At 38.5% G+C, this 4,964-nt stretch overlaps 1 protein-coding gene across 2 annotated transcripts in view; it reads right to left on the reverse strand.

Annotated features, from left to right (window-relative positions):
* GRM8 (glutamate metabotropic receptor 8) overlaps positions 1-4,964 on the reverse strand; it is an 818,800-nt gene that overhangs the window by 526,020 nt on the left and 287,816 nt on the right. The window lies entirely within an intron of this gene.

A 4,964-nucleotide genomic window follows, 5' to 3' on the forward strand; every position in this document is an offset into this window, starting at 1 on the left:
GCCACCTCGCCCGGCTAAGTTTTTGTATTTTTAGTAGAGACGGGGTTTCACTGTGTTAGCCAGGATGGTCTTGATCTCCTGACCTCGTGATCCGCCCGTCTCGGCCTCCCAAAGTGCTGGGATTACAGGCTTGAGCCACCGCGCCCGGCCCGGGTCCTAGGGTTTTCGGTAAATGAGCATTGGCTTCCACTTAAAGTCATCAGCTGCATTAGCACCTAACAAGACAGTCAGCCTGTCCTGTGAAGCCAGGCATTGACTTCTCCTCCCTATGTATCAAAGTCCTAGACAACATCTTCTTCCAATAGAAGGCCGCTTTGCTACGCTGAAAATCTCTTCTTTAATGTAGCCGCCTTCATCAACACTCTTCACTAAATCTCCTAGGTAAGTTGCTTCAGCTTCCACGTTAGCACCTTCTGCTTTACCCAGCACTTCTGTTATGGAAACAGCTTCTTTCCCGAAACCTCAGATTGTTTTTCTGCAGCGTCTTCGCCTCTCTCAGCCTTTATAGAATTGAGGAGAGTCAGGGCATTGCTCTGGATTAGGTTTTGGCTTATGGGAATGTTGTGGCTGGTTTGATCTTCTATCCAAACCACAAAAACTTTGTATCAGCCGTAAGACTGTTTTGCTTTCTTATCATTCATGTGTTCACTGGAGTAGCATTTTCAATTTCCTTCAATAACTTTCCAGTTGCATTCACAATTTGGCTAACTGTTTGGCGTAAGAGGCTTAGCTTTCAGTCTGTCTCGGCTTTCGACTTGCTTTCCTCACTAAGCTTCATCATTTCTAGCTTTTAATTGAAAGACAGAGGCGTGAATCTTCCTTCTACTTGATAACATAGGGACCATTGTAGGGTTATTAATTGACCTAATTCCAATATTGTTGTGTCTCAGGGCATAGGGAGGTCCAAAAAGAGGGACAGAGATAAGGGAATGCCTGGTCAGTGTAGTAGTAAGAAAACATGTAATATTGTTCAATTAAGTTTGCTATCTAAACAATCACAATAGCAACATGAAAGATCACCATAACAGATATAACAATAGTAAAAATAATTTGGAATATCAGGAAAATCACCAAAATGTGACACATAAACACTAAGTGAACACACGCTGTTGGAAAAATGTCACCAATAGACTTGCTCAGTGCAGGATTGCCACAAGCTTTCAATTTGTGAAAAACTGAAACGGTATTTGTAAAGTGCAGTAAAGCGAGGTATGCCTGTACATATAAACATCATGTTGTACATCATAAACATACAATTTTTAGAGATCATGACCAGTTTATATGTACAGGGACTGGGTGGTAACAATGTTAAAAACAAATAACCAAAGAATAGGAGGGAAATAATAATAACAATTGTAAAAACACGTTAAACTCTATCCTTGCATTAGGCTTTGCTATCTGCCTTAAACATATCCTATTTTGTTTGTCAGCATTTCACTCATTCAAATATATCCATATACATCTCACTGAACATAAAGTAGATAAGGAAACTGAAGCCCAGAAAGTTACTCCAGATTTCACAATCACTGAATTGTTGATAGGGGCTTCAATTAAAAGCCAGTCTTATGAATGCACTTAACTATACACTACAATGGTAGCCACCTTCATCAATGATCTTAGCTGAATCTTCTAGGAGGGCTATGAGTCCATGAGGAGAGCTACTACCCATTTACAATAGATTAGTTAAAATGGAGGTTGTCGGCAGGTTTTGAGGTTTGGACAGGTGGTTTGGACTCCCAGTATAGAGACCAAATAGCAACAGGAGCACAGGCAGCAATAAGATCCAGGTGTATAGGGCAAAAGTCCAAAGATTTATTCAAGGCAGAAAGACCCAGGAGGGAATAGCTTTGGGGTATAAATCAGGTAACATTTTGAAATTCAAGCCACACATCAGAAACAGGTATTACAAAGAAAGCATTTCAAGATCTGCAACAAGGCCCTCAACCCCTCTGCCCTGTTTATAAGACACCAATCTGCATTAATAAGTATGCACAATTCCATGGAGGTAGAGACAGGGCCTTCAGGTAACTGTAGCCGAAAAACAGGTCTCTACACTGAGTACTGCTCATGCTTCTAAAACTTCCACTTCCAAATTCCAAATGCTATGCTTCCCCCTTTTCCAATTATCACTATCTTCATCCCCATACATGTCTATTAGGAAAAAACAACAATAAGACATCTACTTAGTTCAGTCATCTGGGAAATGCTGTGGATAATACGGTACTGTGGGTCAAATAACACATTCAAGAACCAGTCAATTTGGTGAAAAAAGAAAAACCAAATTGCTTATTTTGCATCATGCAGAGCAAAAAAATGACTATTTGAATGTTGTGCTTTTCAAATAGTTGTACTGGTGTTGAGTAGACACAATCATATTCACCAGGCATCTCTACACTGTCACTTTGGTGTATTATTTTTTACCCTGCCTTTTCTCTTCTTGGAATCAAATTTAGTTACCCTTTGGGGATGCTTAATTCCTTAATGTCAATCACCTGTTTTTTTTTTTTTTTTTAACTAAGCAAGCAGGTTCTTTATTTTTCAACTAAATTCTTTAACCAGCTTTGGTTCAGAAACTGTTTATTTATATCTGCATTACAAATGCTAGATTTAACCAATCTATCAAACCAGGATAATACAAGGAAGGATCTTGTCAGTTCGTCCTTTCCTCTTAGGAACAAAGATGCTGTATTTTGTACTTTAAAAGAAAGGAAATAATAGGATTAGACTAAGATTGAGGACAAGAGGATGTCAAACGAAAGAAAAGCATGTGGTCCTTCTAAAGATTTCCCATCTAGTATGGGGAATTGTAATCCATTCGTGCTAAATGCTTTGACTATGCTCATTATGCAAAAAACATTAGAGCCTAGTATATTTTGTTACCATAGTTCTGCCTACTGGGAACTATAATTAAAGCACATTTGAGCAAATGCAATTTTATTTGTTATTAAGCAACTAAAAGCTCAGTCAACCTTGCAAATATGGCATTATCTTAAGATTACAATATAAGCCAGACAGTTATCCAATAAACTTTATTAGGTCCTACCTTTATTAGCTATGTCTTCTATTCCTATTGCAGGAGCATTGTATGCTATACAACAGTGGTCCTAATAGTTCTAATAGTTTAGGGTGCACCAGAATCACCTGGAAAAGCTTGTTAAAACACATTACTGGGCCCCACTCTCAGAGTTTCTCATACCTTAGATCTGCGGTGGGGCTCCAAAATTTGCATTTCTAACACACCCCCAGGGGATGCTGATGCTGCTGGTCTGTAGACCACACTTTACAAACCATTGCTTTGCAATATAACATAGTGGTTAGAGCTTTGGAGTGAAACTCACCTGGGTTCATGTACTTGCTCTTCTACTAACATGTACATGTCTTTGGACAGGTTACTTCACCTCTCTAAGCCTGTATCTTAATCTATATAGTAGGGATAATAACACCCATCCAATAAGCTCATTGGGATAATTAAATAAGATAAAAGTATGGAAAGTGCTTAGCCGAGGTCCTGGCAAGAGAGAAACCAATGAATGTCAGTGATAAGTTTATTATTGTGGTGAATTTGAAAAAATATGTCAAGATCTAGGTCAACGTATTTATAATCAATGGTGTGCATCCGACTCAACTGTAGAGCTTTTGTAAAATTCACACAGTGAGACACCGTCCCCCTCACAGATGTTGATGCAATCAATATTTCATTGATTCTAAGATGCCACTGATCATAAGATGCACCATTATTTTATGTATCACGAAGAAAGATAAGGCAAAAATTAAACCATGATTATTCTAAGTGAAATAAATGAGACATAGAAAAATATTGCATAACCTCTCTTATATGTGGAGTCTAAATAAAAATGTCAACTATACAGAGATAGAGAATAAAAGGATACAGAGTAGCAGTTACTTAGGATGCACAGGTCCAGAAATATAATGAACAACATGAGGAATATGTAGGTTGAGTATCCCTAATCCAAAGATTTAAAATCTAAAATGCTCCAAAATCTTTAACTTTCTGAACACAGACATGATGCTACACGGGTACCTGAGATAGTGGCAACATTGCCTTCTGATCATTCAACATATAAAACCTTTGTTTCATGAACAAAATTATTTAAGATATTGAATAAAATTACTTTTAGGCTATATGTATATGGTGTAATAAAACATAAATTTTGTGTTTAGGCTCGGATCCCATCCCCCAGATACCTCATTATGTGCGTGTAAATATTCCAAAATCCAGAAAAAGGCCCACATCTGAAACACTTCTGACCCCAAGTATTTTGGATAAAAGATACACAACCTGTAGTTAATAAAATTATATTGTATTGGGCATTGGCATTAAATAAGTAGATTTAGTTGCCTGCTTTTGTCACCACAAAAGTAACTCCATGAGATGATAGATATGTTAGTTTGCTTCACTATAGTAAATACCTTACTGTCTACATGTATCCCATAACATCATGTTGTAAGCCTCACATATGCACAACAAAATTTATCTTAAAAACATTTGATTAAACTAATGTAAAGCACATCCAGATTTCAGAAATGAGAAAATACGGGGAAAAAAGTGCATACTGGAACTGATGAAATAAGGTAGCTGGAGATGTATGTTTGGGCTTGATTCCCAGGTTATTGTGATGTGCAATTCTGATTAAAAACCACTAGGCTGGCCGTGGTGGCTCATGCCTGTAATTAATCCCACCACTTTGGGAGGCCAAGACAGGTGGATCACAAGGTCAGGAGATCCAGACCATCCTGGCTAACACGGTGAAACCCCATCTCTACTAAAAACACCAAAAAAAAAAAAAAATTAGCCAGGGTGGTGGTGGGCACTGTAGTCCCAGCTGCTCAGGAGGCTGAGGCAGGAGAATGGCGTGAACCCGGCAGGCAGAGCTTGCAGTGAGCCGAGATCACGCCACTGCACTCCAGCCTGGGCGATAGAGTGAGACTCTGTCTCAAAAAAA

Source organism: Theropithecus gelada, chromosome 3 (assembly GCF_003255815.1).
Source record: "Theropithecus gelada isolate Dixy chromosome 3, Tgel_1.0, whole genome shotgun sequence".
NCBI classification, from domain to species: Eukaryota; Metazoa; Chordata; class Mammalia; order Primates; family Cercopithecidae; genus Theropithecus; species Theropithecus gelada.